This window comes from Rhinolophus ferrumequinum, chromosome 18 (genome assembly GCF_004115265.2).
Source record: "Rhinolophus ferrumequinum isolate MPI-CBG mRhiFer1 chromosome 18, mRhiFer1_v1.p, whole genome shotgun sequence".
Taxonomy (NCBI): Eukaryota; Metazoa; Chordata; class Mammalia; order Chiroptera; family Rhinolophidae; genus Rhinolophus; species Rhinolophus ferrumequinum.
In genome coordinates, this window is record NC_046301.1 from 16,061,226 (window position 1) to 16,075,392 (window position 14,167).

Here is a 14,167-nt window from a genome sequence, read left to right on the forward strand (position 1 = left end):
CCAAAAGAAATGAAAACAGATGTCCACACAAAAACGTGAATATAAATGAAAGAAATATTTTTCTCAATAACCAAAAGCCAACCCAAATGTCTATGAACTGATGCATGGATAAACAAGATGTAAAATACCCATACAATGCAGTATCACTTAGCAATACGGCAGAATGGAGGTACTGATACAGTGTTACCAGTTAGATGCATCGTCATAAACATGGCACTGAGGGAAACAAGCCAGTAATAAAGACCACATATTGTATGATCCCATTTAAAAGAAACAGGGAAAGCCATAGAAATGGAATAGATTAGTGATTGGTTAGGGAAAAGACTGGGAACAAAGGGGTTTTTTATGGGGGGGGTGATGAAAACGTTCTAAAATTGGAATATGGTAATGGCTGCATAATCTGTAAGTATATTAAAATTCACTGACATTAATTAGGTGAACTTGAAGGTGTGCAAATAATGCTGCAGTAAAGCTCTTTCTAAAAAAGAAACATCAGATTATAAAAATCTTTTCTCCCCCATGCAGTTAGCTCAACTGATTAGAACCTTTTTTAATGAGACCAAAACTTTACGTGATATGTGGGCCTTGGTTTCTTCAAAGTTCACCAGCTACAACTCTAAAGTTGAAAAGCATGAAAATGCATGTTTTTTGAAAATCAACGCCCATCTACATAATATGAACATTCTATATTAAGAGGTATGTTAATGCCACTATTTTTATGGACAAAGACAACACAAAAAAATGGCGCATGCTGTCATTTATTATAAGAGTTTGAGCTCTTTGAACCATAAAAAAGGTGTGGCTGGCACAGGAAATAACTAAAAGAGAGTACGGTGACTCAATACCAACAGGGAGAGTTTTGTTTTGTCTTTTTCCCTTATAGGCACAGGAATGAATACATCTGAAAATCGCTTATTGTTAATACCCTTAAGAAACTTCATTGTTCTAAAAATTTAAGAGCCTTCCATGATTAATGTAGTAAAAGGTGTTTTGCCTGACTATCAATAACATTTGTAAAATAGAAATGCATGAAATAGTAGTAGTAATAATGAACTCTAATAATGCACATCACTTTATAGACTCATATCTTCTCCTTCCAAATGAACACACACTTTAGTTTCTTAATTAAGCTGTTAAAAAAAATATGTTCTTAGTGCTTTGTTTGAGCTCTGGTGTACTGGGTGTCGGGGAAGAATTAAGGGGGAGCCAAGTAGGCAAGGCTCTCTGAACCCTACTCCAGGTAATGTAATCTTTGCAGCCCAGGAAATGAATACGATAGGTATTATTACTTCCAATCTACAAGCTGAAATCAGAAAGATTTACAAACTTGGTCAAATTCACATCATTAGAAATGTGAAACAAGATTAGAATCCAGAAACTTTACATCAATATACCATGCTACCTCGTATACTGATAAAGCAATGGAAAGAAATCACAAAATGGTAACAGCATATATTTTCAAACCTCTTGAAAATTTAGATTATTATAAACCTTTCCAAAATTTAGATTAGTAGTAGTATGACGCTCTGAAGATATTTACCCAGAAATGGCCATATCTACCTTACTATACAAATGACATGCTTAAAAATAAACTGCCAGGGGTCACAAATCATTCTGCAGACAATGCCGTTCTACAGGATAATAGTCACCATTAAGAAAAATGATATAGCCCAAGGTTATTGTTGCTATTTATTCCTTTTTTTAAAAAATTAGAAATATAGACCTAATGGTTTCTGCTTAAATCTTCAGTGTTCTATCATTATTCGATGAAGTACCAGCTAACAGTGCAGAATAACATCATGAAGTTCATAGTATTACTTGAAAGGTTATCACATTATGGTGCCAACATGTCATCAAACTACAAACAAAACTGTGAGGTTTCTCATACATCATTTCTTAAAGGAAGAAGGAAGGTACTACCTGGCCTGCACTAGAGCTTTGAAGTAACTAATTTGTGCAGTTTAAAAAATTGCTTTTAATTGTGGAAGGATACACATAACATAAAAGTTACCATTTAAACCTATTTTAACTATTCAGTTCAGCAGTGTTAAGTACATTCACACTGTTATACAACCATCTCCAGAACTCTTTCCATCTTGCAAAACTAAAATTATACTTATTAAACAACAACTCCCTCACTTCCACCTCTCAAAGCCCCTGGCAACCACCATTCCTTTTACTTATAACACGGTTTGGGGTCATTTTTGGTGGAATCTTTGGGTTTTTCTACATATAAGATGATGTTATCTGTGACTAGAGATCATTTTACTTCTTCCTTTTCAATTTGGATGTATTTTATTTCTTTTTCTTGCCTAATTGCTCTGGCTGGGACTTCCAGTTACAGGTACCCCCCACTTTCCAAAAGTGGGTGATACTCTTCGCTTTATGCCATTTTGACTTGCAAAAGTTTTCATGGGAACAATCTACTTTTGGATAGTGGGGAAGACCTCTATTATGTTGAACAGAAGTGACAAAAGCATGCACCCTTGTTTCCTTACCAGATCCTAGAGGAAAAGCTTTTAGTCTTTCACCATTGTGTATGGTGTTAGCTGTTGGCTTTTCATACATGGCCCTTATTATACTGAGACAGTTTCTATCGTGTCAAATGCTGTTTCTGCATCAACTGAGAAAATTGTGGGGTTTTTGCCTCCATTCTCGTAATGTGATGTGTTATACTGATTGATTTTTGTATGTTGAACCATCCTTGCATTCAAGGAATAAATCCCAATTGATCATGGGGTATAACCCTTTTAACTGTTAAGGATTTTTGCAACACTATTCATTACGGAGATTGGTCTGTAGTTTCCCTGTAGTGTTTTTGTCTGGCTTTTGTTTCAGGGTAATACTGCCTTCATAGAATGAGTTTGAAAGTATTCCCTCCTCCTTAAATTTTTGGAAGAGTTTGAGAAATATTGTTATTAATACTTCTTCGAATTAATTGGTATTAGTTTTTCCTTCTGCTCTTGTTAGGTGGAGTGCTCTATATACGTCTATTAGGTCAAAATGGTCTATAATATTGTTTCAAGTCCTCTCTTTCCATATTGATCTATATGGTTTTCCTAAGTTATGTAGTTTTAGTTCAGCAAGAATTGTTTATATGTTATAAGGTATAACATTTAGTGTTGATGCTGCCCCCTTCCCTCCTTACAAATCTATAAAAGATAGTAAGCCCAAGGTTCTGCGCTTTTTATGTATTCCTTACTCCATACAGGTTGCTGAAATCACCAAATATCATTTGTGCCTTCATGTTACATCCATTTGCATGTATCTCTGACCTCATGTATGGTCTCTGCACTGCTTCTGGGCTGATCTAATAACAAGTTGAAGTTTAAGTAACTTTGTCCAAGTATGAGATACCATTCTCCCCAACCTTTGAAACCAAGACCAAGCAGCCTGATTTACCTCAAAAAATTTCACCAACATCATTTAAAAGCCCTCCTGAATCACCACTGCCAGCCCCAAATCATAAATTATAAAGTGCACTTCATTTATTGGTATTGAAGTAAAGCTCAAGTCCACATCAAAGGTAGCTAGAGCACTAAAAGAAGGAAAAAACACAATCATAGGACACCCAATATTTATTGTAAAGTATGGGAGAGATTGCTAGCTGATCACCATGCTATTTTTTCGTTTTCCAGGGGACATAACTGATTATATTTTCCTTGGAGTTAGGTGTGACTCAGGTGAAGAGGAGTTAAGTAAGACCCAGGAAAGCTAACAATGCAGTTCTAGTCGGAGTCTGAAGGCCTGAGAGCCAGGAGAGCCAGTGGTATAAATTCCAGTCCGAAAGCCAGCAGGTTCAAGACCCAGGAAGAGCCAATGTTTGAGTTCGAGTCCAAAGGCAGAAAAAGACTGAAGTCCCAGCTAAACAGTCAGGCAGGAGGAGAACTCTCTTCCTCACTGGAGGATCAGACTTTTTGTTCTATTCAGGCCTTCAACTGATTGGATGAGACCCACCTACACTGGGGAGGGCAATCTGCTTTACTCAGTCTGCCAGTCAAATATTAATCTCATCCCCAAACACCCTCCCATAATACCGAGAATAATGTTTGACCAAACAGCTGGACACCCTGTGGTTCATTTGACACATACAATTAATTTCCCATCACAGCCCCCCACTCCTCAGGAGTACCAGCAACCAGAAACTACGGTAGGCCTCTGAGGGCTTTTCAATTTTCTATTTGAAAACTATCTTAACTAATGCATACTGGTGACTAAAGCTGGGTATCCTTTTCTAAATCAGAAGGACCTAAAAACTATGAAAATACCTCAAGAAACACAGCAAAAAACTTGAACCCTAACAGCAGAAATAATAATTGAAAATACAATATTCTGGCAATTTGGGCAACAAAGCACCACAAAGCATTCCGAGGAGCCTGAATCTAATCCTATAAAAGTGATAAACTACTGAAAGTCTGAGATTAATGAAATGATCAGAACTGAAATCCTGAATATGGGAATATGGGGAAAAATTATTGGGTTGTACTAATTACAGAAAGAATAAACCAAATCTAAACTGGGTTTTAAAACTATAGGTACACACTAATGTTAAAACTGACTAAATAGCATAATTTTCAAAATGTTTACATAAACATCATAATGATACATTTACTTATTTATTTAGAATTTATACTATCTCTACATGGTACCAAAATAATAGCATGGGGGCAACTTACAAAACAGAAAACAGACATAACTATAAGCTCACCAAGGGCTGGAATTCTCTGTCATTTATATATTCATAGTGCCCCAAAGAGTGCTAGTACATGATAAATAGGAACAGATATATGTTTACAAGATAAATGAATAAATGCATAAATGACAGGAAAAGATTACAGGGAGGAGGGAAATACATGTTACTAAGCAACCAACTAGGTAGCAGCATGGCAACAATAAATTTTGCAAAAGGGTTTCTAGGCAATTGGGGGAAAACCAGAAATAAAATGAAGGAGTATTCATTATCTATAAAAGTCGACAAGCTCCATGGAGAAAAAAAAATCCTTTTCTAGAATTTAACGCCTAGGAGAATTTATGGACTGAATCCCTACAGCATAGATGTCTTTAACTATGGTTTTATGAGAGAGAAATAGTTATGTCAATGCTTCTAACATTGGCCTTCCAAAGTTTGTTAGAACACTGTTAAAACAACACAGGAAAAGCATCTCTACAGAAAAATAAGATAATGATCTAGAAAGTTTGCAATTTTATCATCTAGTTTAATATGGGGAAATCAGTAATTTTTCAATTTTACTCTGCATCTATGAAAAAATATCTCTTATTGTGAGTTATTTCAGAATATTGTTATTAGCATGCTGCATTTGAACAACTCAACTCATAATTGCTTTACTAAAAAGATAGTAAACAGAAAAATTAAAAAAAAAAGTTTTGTGTGACTACAACACAAAAATAAAAGTGGACATATTTTTACCAAAATTAGAAGGTATTCTTGTAGTTATCTGCGTATATAGCACATAGAAAACTCGCTTTGAAGAATCACAAACGAAGTAGAGAGGCAGGTGACAGTGGCCTCGTAGGCAGGCAGCCTTCTTCTAAAGACGCTGCAAGACTCGATTTGAAATACAGCTGTTTTGTCACAGAAGAAACTAGCATGCTTCCGAATAAGCTGCATCAGGGGTTTATTCATTTCTGGATGGCTAGAAATTCAGGGGAGGCCAGCTAGTAAGTAATAAAACTCATCATTCACGCATTCATGTAACAAATATTTATGATTGTCGATTATGTGCCAGGCGTTATGTCAGACACTGAATTTACAGTAATTAGCAGAACATACTGGGCTCCTGATCTCAAAGAGCTTATAGTCTAGGATGGAAAGCAGAGGTTACAGAAATAACCCAGGTATAACATGTAACTATAATAACTGACGGAGAGGTAAAGAAGTTACTGAGTTGGTAACTGGGGAAGTGAATTTACACCGTGGGGGATGAATCAGAGAAAGCCCCCCTGAGAAAGTTACATTTAAAGTGAGATGCGTAGATTGAAAGGATTGATTTTCCTAGGCCAAGCAAAAGAAGCCGCATGTGATAAAGGAGCTAAAAGGGGAAAAGTAAAGCAAGAAGGAAGGGTAAGTGCTGTTTTGGGGTGCTTACTGTGTTTCAAGCATATTAATCCAATATTTACTGAACTACGGTGGAGGTATTAATATCCCATTATACATAAGGAAAGTTAGGCTCAGGGAGATTGATAAGTAACTTACCCAAGAATACAGAATGTTATTAAATAGAAGAAGACTCAAAGTTAGGTCTCACTACAAGCTCTGCATTCTTTTCAGTAAGGCTCTAAAGTTAAAAGGTTTAATAATTTAATCCTCACTATGTGGCATTAAAGTTCTAGGCTTATAAAATACAATACAAGGTTAAATTTTCTTATGTTCCATCTTTTAGACAGACATTCCAGTTTCTGTGGGTTTTATATTTTAAAACCCATTTTTTTTATGTGTATCCAAGTTATATTTTATGTGCATATATTTAGTTAGTTAAATGGCCTTTAAAATCTTTCCAGCTTAAGGCTACATAAAAATATAAAAATTAACAATTTCACGGTATTACTTTATATTTCTATGACACTAAAATTTTACAGTGTTGACACAAATTTCAGGATATTTAAGATACTTGCATTTCCTAACTAAAAAGCTTCAGGATAAACAGTAAGGCTTACTATTGGAACTATAATTATCACATGCTACATAATATAAATGTCTAGGTACTCCTTTCCTTAACAAAAACTTCTAGAAAGAATGTCATTAACTGTTAATACTTCTAACTTCCCACAGTGGACAGAACAATGATGTCCATACCCTAATCCTTGGGGCTTTGCAGATGGAATTAAGGTTGCTACTTAGCTGACTCTAAAATAGGGAGAGTAGCCTAGAGTATCCAGACTGGCCCAATATATTCACATGGGCCCTTAACAATAGAAGAGGGAGTCAATGAGTGATGGACAGAAGAAATTGGAAGAGAGGGACTCCATCCACCATAGGGACCTTGAAGATGGGTAAGGGGGTCATGAGCCAAGGAACGTGGGTGGTCTCTAGAAGCTGAAAACAGCCTTCAGCTGATAGTCAACAAGGAAACAGGAATTTCAGTCTACAACCACAAGAAACTGAATTCTGACACCAACCCGAATGAGCAAAGTGGAGTCTCCCCAGAGCTTCTAGTAAGAAATGATGCCCTGTTGACACCTTGATATTAGCTCAGTGTGACCTGTATCAGACTTCTGACCCATAAAACTGTGAGAAAATAAGTTTGTGGTCATTATAATGGCAGTAGTGAAAAACTAACACTTTTATTATTCCTGCATTCCTTACTCCTAGCTTCTCTGAAACTGCTCCTATTGACCGAGTCTGAATTAAGTGCACGAGCATTTTTCTGCCCTATTGCCTACAGCTGACTGCCTTGGAGTCCTCTTCTCCCTTGGTTTCTAGGGTACCATTTCTGATTCTTGATTCTCTTCCTTTTCTCTGTCTCCTTCATGGGCACTTTCTCTAATCTTCTGTAAATATTACTGTTCCTTAGGGTTCTGTTTCCAGGCTTTTCTTACATTACGTATACTCTTGGCTGCTATCTATAAAAGGACTCCCAAATCTTATTCACAGCTCAGAGATCACCTCACTTTTTAGTTTCAAATCACCATGCATCTTCAAGGATGTCCCAAAGCCTCCATTAATTTGAACTTGGTCTTTCCTTCCAAGCCTGTTTTTGTATCTCCGTAATTCCCTTCTCCCATTAACTGCACCTCCAGTCAACCATTATCTTAAGACTATTCTTTCTTACTGATCCCCTGTGTCATTTGGTAATTAAATGCATTTGGGTATTCCTTAAATGTCTCTTTCTATCCCCACGCCACACCCTTAATTTAGGGACCCATCCTTTCTGAAAAGGGTTTAGTAAACTCCCACTTTGCCTCTTCAATTCCAGTCTTGCCAATCTCCAAATCTGTCCTCCACCTTCTCTCTAGCATGAGTTTTGCAAAAAATACAAGTCTTACTTCACTACCTGTTTACAAAAATGTTTAATAGTTCTCTGTAACTCTCAGCATAAATTCTACCCCTTTAAGACTCATTTCTTTCACTCTCTTCAATAGTGATCTATTTCACACATTCATGCTTTTCTATATGCTATTTCTTATAACTGATATGCCTTTCTAATGGCTGACTGGGGACTACCCTTATGTCTCAAAAACTGTGTTTGAAAATTATTATTATTTAAAGTTTTAGTTGTCATGCAACTTCAGGAACTAAACTACAGAATGATATGGTAGAAAATACACAGAACTTGGCACTATGGCATCAAATTTCTAGTTCTATTTTTAAAAAGGTTTAAGGGGTTAAAACTACTCTTGGCCTGTTTCATCATTTGTCAAGTGAAAGGGTTAAACTAGATGATTTAATGGGCCACTAAAGTTGGCATTTCTAGCTTTCTATTTAAGAGCACTGAAACTTATTAGGCACTGAAAATAAGCAGTAAGGCTAATTTACAGCACTGTTCAATTTCTACCGATCCATCTATGTACATCACTCACACACTATAATTAACTTTATCTGCTAAAGAATATAGAATACCTTGTTCTAAGGATTTAGGAATGAGGTCTAAATGTGACTGGAAGATTGAACCAATTCCATGTGAAGGCAAAACTGTAAACTGAAAAGAGGTCAAACTTACAATCACCAAACCAGGGAGGACTACCCAGAATGATGCAACGACGTAGGGTGATGTAAAAATTTTAAAGCAAGCAAAAATCTTACGCTTAGATCGGGTTTTGATGGCTTTTTCGCATCAAAAAGTTGCAATAAAAATTAACTCTCTTCTGAGACCTCTCCCCATGGCCATTCGAGTTACCTTCCCTCCCCCGTTTCTCAGCTTTGTTGCCATTTGCTTTTAAATCCCAAACAAATGACTGTTGCTTGGGGAGATGCTATAAACAAAATCAGCTCCAGTGTCTGATCACAAACAGGCTTTCGGCGATAATGAGTCTTGAGTAATTAGGGCTTCGCTGGGATTTAACCCAACCCTCTCCCTCCGTCCCTAGGGGCGCATGCCGGGCTCCAGGCATCCCATGTGCAGAGTGGACATGAGTCACAGGTCACCACCGCTGTCAGGGTTGGGTCCCTTCGCCCTTACAGAGGCGGGGAATGTGTAAACAGCCTATTTGGTTTTGGGGAGACGTAGCTGGAGGGATGAGCGGCGTCGCGACGATGCACCCCCAACCCGCTCTACCCCGGTGCCTCCGGAGCGCGCACCGGGGCGCGAGCGTGGAACGGGGCAGAAATGGTAACCGCTGGATAACGGACTCGGCTCCCGCAGGCCTCTTACGCGCTCAGGGGCAGCCGGGGCTCGGGAGGGGACCTGGCCCTTCCGAGCCCCAGGGCGGCAGGTGGACACAGGTGGACACAGGTGTTCCGCAGGACCCAACGGACACGACGCGGCACCAACTCCCGCCGCGGAGGGCTGGCCTTCCTACTCCCGAGGTCGGGAGAGCCCCCCCAGAACTCGCCCGCGGAACCTCCATCCCCGAACTCAACATCCGCCCCCTCACCTGGCCCCAACCTGTTCAGCCTGGCGAGTCGCCAAAGAAAGGGGTGCGGCCCAGGGACCCCCGCCGTGGGGGAAGGCGCAATGACTCCCGATTCCTCACCCCAGGCCGAGCGCAAAGGGCAGCCGGAAAGTGGCCTACTGCCCACGCACCTGTCTGGCGGGCCTGTTTTCGGCAGTGGCAGCTCAGATGTCCCAGTCGCTGCCACTTAGTCCCCGCGTCTCCACCAGACCAATCCCGCCCGCGGCCGCCCAGCAGCGACTGCTCACTGCGCGTGCGCGTGCGGCCGGGGCGGGGAGGAGGCTGCGCCCGAGGCGCGAGCCGCGCGCACCTGCACCGAGGGGCTCAACGGCCGCGGGGGCGCGCGGCTCGGCGACCCGGCGGTGCAGCCGCTGGGCCCGCTTTGGCGCTCGCGCCGCGCCGTCGGTCGGCCCTGGTATAGTGGACCCGGCTCCAGGCTTGGCGGGGAGTCCTCGTTATTCGTCCTAGGGCTTTTCTTCCCGCCCAGCGCCAGCCCGCTCTGCAAACAGTGGGGTTCTGCCTCCTGTTGCACACACGGTACTGAATTTTATGTAAATCACGTTTTTGAAAAGCGTCCAGGCTTTTTCCTAGAGTTCTATGTGTTACTAAGAGAACTCTCAGCAGCGAAGTGAGCAGCGAAGTTTCCTGTTTCGTTGGGTGTGTGGGATGCAGATGTTTTCAATGTTAACGTAATAAATACTTTATTTCTTTCCAAAATGCTATTAAGAATTGCTAATATTTATTGTGCTCACTGTGTTCTTAGGGGTTTTGCAGTCATTATTTCATTTAACCACAACAGTCCAGGTAAAGAAACTGAAGATAATTACTTGCCAGAGACTTTGACTAGTAAATGTGGAAATAATAGGTTCAGATCCAAGCCTGTCTCTTTCAGCACCTGTAGTTTAAACCAACACACTAAAATTAAACATATAGCGTAAATGTACTATTGAATCACAAGCTTTTTTTTTAGATGTTAGATCATACAGATTTTACAACTTTTATGGCAAATCTTGACTTTGAATTTGGTATAATCACGATTCAATTTTATTGGAATAAAATATTTGACTTGTGATACTACCTATTACAGAGTCTCAGACTAAGATTGATGGTGATCCATGTACAACATATAATTATTGACTAGACGTCAAGATCACTGAACATTTTCCACACTACATCAGTAATAGGGCCACCATCTCTAGACTTTTGACGCTGTCACCATCTGGAATGTTCATTGGTTAAAAAAAGGACAAATTTTATCTGAGGTACTTTGTAACATTATGCTCTTCATTCTTTCTTCATTCCTTCCAACTTTTATTATTCCACATAATTCTGTGGCCCATAACCAATACACTTTGACTTGCTGGAAAGAATTTCTGAAGGATCCTTCCAAAGTTTGTAATGAAGCTGAAAACTAAAAATTCTTGCCTTGTTCCTGACCTAATGTAAATGCCTCTAGTGTGTTCCCATCAAATTAGAACCATTTTTAGGATTGAGGTATGTATGTTTTATCTATGATTGCCAGATCTAGCAAATTAAATCACAGGACACCCAATGAGATTCTAATTTCATGTAATTTTTTAGTACATACATTTTTCATATGTGTATTTTTCTGGCAATCTTAAGTTTGTCATGTTAAGGAATTATCCACTCATTGCAATTTTTAATGTTTTCATAGAAAATAGGTGTTGAATTTTTTTTCCAAAGGCTTTTTCAGCATCTGTGAAGGTAATCCTATGATTTTTTTTCCCTTAGACCTATTAGTATTGTATGTTCTATTAACAAATTTCCTAACAGAATCCTAACCTGATTCTTGCACCTCTGGCATAAAAACCAGGTTATGGTGTGTTTTTTTCTTACTGTGGCTTGGGAGTTTTACTAATATTGCATTTAGGATTTTTACATGAATCATCATAAATTGTATAGGTCTGTGGTTTTCTTTTTTGTGCTATCATTATCAGGATTAGGTATTCATGTTATACTTATACCATTATCAGAAATATTGGGACTACCTGGTTTCTAAAATTTAGCTGAATTTCCTTGTGCAATCATCTAGGCCTGGTGCCTCTATGTGCTTTATTTTTCAAAAACTTTATTTCTTCTATGAATATTGATTCGTTTAAGCTTTCTGTCTCTCACATCAATTTTGGTAAACTGTATTTTCCTAAGAAATCACTCATTTTATCTGGTTTTTAAAAAGAAAACAAATTTCAGCAAAACAAAAACCTATCAGCTCATATAAACTTCCTCATAATTCATTGCCTTTGACTGGCTATTAATATCAACACAGCATTTTAAAATGTATGCCAAGGTAATTAAAGAAAAAAAACCATAAGAAGATGGTTTCTATGGGAAAATGCCTGCCCAGATTTAGCTCCCCACTATTTGTTCATAATTGTTGTAATTTTGCCAGAGGGTGGATGGTCCATACAAGACTACACAACAAACCCCAAGACATTTTTACACACCTTTGTCACTAGAAGGTATCTCTTTCCCCACTACCCATGAGCGTAGCCCCATTTACTATTACTACTACTACTAATAGTATTACCAGATTACTATTTACTACAGTAGTAAATAGTGCAGATGTTGGTGGCTTATCTGAATACTTGAGAGACAGAGTTTTCACTTATTTCTTAATGTTTGCAGAGCTTCTATTCACTTGAAAAACAGACTTTAAGAAAAAAAGATTTCAGTAAATCTGGTTGGAATGTGGTTTTTACAAACTTACCTGCTGTATTGAGTCAGAGGCTTAAATACATCATTTGCCTTCATATGTATGTTTAAAGAAAAGTGAATTTTAATAAGCAAAATCTCAACATTTCAGTAACATTCAGTCGGACAGCGAGCGTCCTTTCATACTGTTCCAGTTTATGGTCCCAACCCTTCAGGTATTTGTTTGATTCTTGGATGGTGGGCTAAAAAAAGTCCAAGTAAGCACCTTTTCACGGAATGTTGCCATCTTATTGAAAAATGCTGTACCTGGACTTACTTTTAAGTTTTCATATTCGCCTGGAATTTACTCATATTAGACTTGAATGAGTAAATTTAATTTTAAAAGTTCAAAATTTAAGTCAAATTAAAAATGTTTGTAACATACATATAATGTCTTTTTTTCTTCTTACCCCCACTAGCTTTACTGGGATATATAATAGTTGACATATAGCTTCTTTTCCTCTAAAAGCAGGGAATAAAATGGAACACATGAATAGTTCACCTTTCATATACTCTTTATATAATATATTGGTATGTGATACAGTTCATACTGAGGTAAATGTGTGAATTTTTGGTACTCAAAGATTACACAGCAATAGGAATTAAGATTTTTCATCCTTGATAAAGGATAAGAAAGAGGAAATACCTCTTATTATTTCTCAAAATAAATAAACTAAAACTCAATAGAATAACTAACAAAAAGAAAGATCTTAATAGACTTCTATAAGAAACAAATGGATCAGGCAGATAAAAATCAGTAGTGATTTAAAAGACTTGAATGAGTAAATTTAAAAGCCTGATATAAGACAGCCCTGCACCCAATAAATAGGAATATTTTAAGGAGACATTTTTAAATCATAAAACTAACATTTATGAAAACAAAGGAATGTAATATATTTTAAGGGAAGAATACAGAGACTACATATTCTTTTCAAATTCACATGAAACATAAGAATTCATAACAATTCTCAGATTTTATTACACAAAGTTCTCTAACAAAAATGTAATTGAGCAATCAACAATAAAATATGGCAAAACTAATATATTAAAAAAAAAACAACAACCCAGACACACTACAAATAACCCATGAGTTAAGAAGGTAATAATGAGAGAAAGTACGAAATCTTTAGAACTGAATGACTATCAGAGCACACACACATCAAGATGTTTGGTAATCAGCTCAAATGGCATTTAAGGGTAAGGTTATAGTTTTAAATGCATTTATTTAAAAGACAAAAAGATATTATGGCACTGCCAGATGCAGGCTTTTTGAACTTGTGCTTTCTATTTCTTTAGATGTCTTAACAAAATGGATAAGTGCATACACTAATTCACAAATAACCTGTCCATGACAATATCAAGTTTCTGAACGTTTAGCTATTTATTGAGATTATACGATAACATCACTATCCAACTCAACAAAATAATTTCTCAATTTTTAAAAACTTCCCTATCTTTACTGCTTTTATATTAAATTATAGTAGCAAGGATACAAACATCATAAACAAACATTTTCTCTTGACATAAGTGGTATTTTAATGCTTTGAAGTCCACTAGTTTGTTCATTGTTTTCTCCTATTTATGTAACTATATATTTTCATTACTACAATTTCTGAAAGATGCCCGGTTATCTGAGTTTCCAAGGTTTCCTTGTTATGACCATTAGCTTCATATTTTCTAAAATAGAAATAATAAATCTGTAAAATATAGAAATAAAATATTAATTCATGAGGATGATATGATATGAAGATAACGTTATCGGCAAAAGATATAATTCTTAGGATGTATGAGACAATGTCAGTTTTAATATAATCATGGTGTAAAATTATTAAAAGTGGATTTCCACCACTGGGATGAAATCTGTATCATTGGATTGTCATTGCCA

General features: G+C 37.5%; 2 protein-coding genes across 4 annotated transcripts in view; both read right to left on the minus strand.

Annotated features, from left to right (window-relative positions):
* Window positions 1-9,834, minus strand: part of CLGN (calmegin) — a 45,183-nt gene extending 35,349 nt beyond the window's left edge. For 2 of the 3 annotated variants that reach the window (XM_033134547.1, XM_033134545.1), the window contains exon 1: window positions 9,702-9,834. The gene's annotated coding sequence lies outside the window, so the exon portion shown is untranslated. Of the gene's footprint in view, window positions 1-9,552; window positions 9,670-9,701 lie in introns of those variants that run through there. The other variant, XM_033134546.1, reaches the window with a different exon arrangement.
* Window positions 9,835-13,318: 3,484 nt separating this feature from the next.
* MGAT4D (MGAT4 family member D) overlaps window positions 13,319-14,167 on the minus strand; it is a 39,560-nt gene continuing 38,711 nt past the window's right edge. The window contains exon 12 of the mRNA XM_033134592.1: window positions 13,319-13,979. The gene's annotated coding sequence lies outside the window, so the exon portion shown is untranslated. The remainder of the gene's footprint in view (window positions 13,980-14,167) is intronic.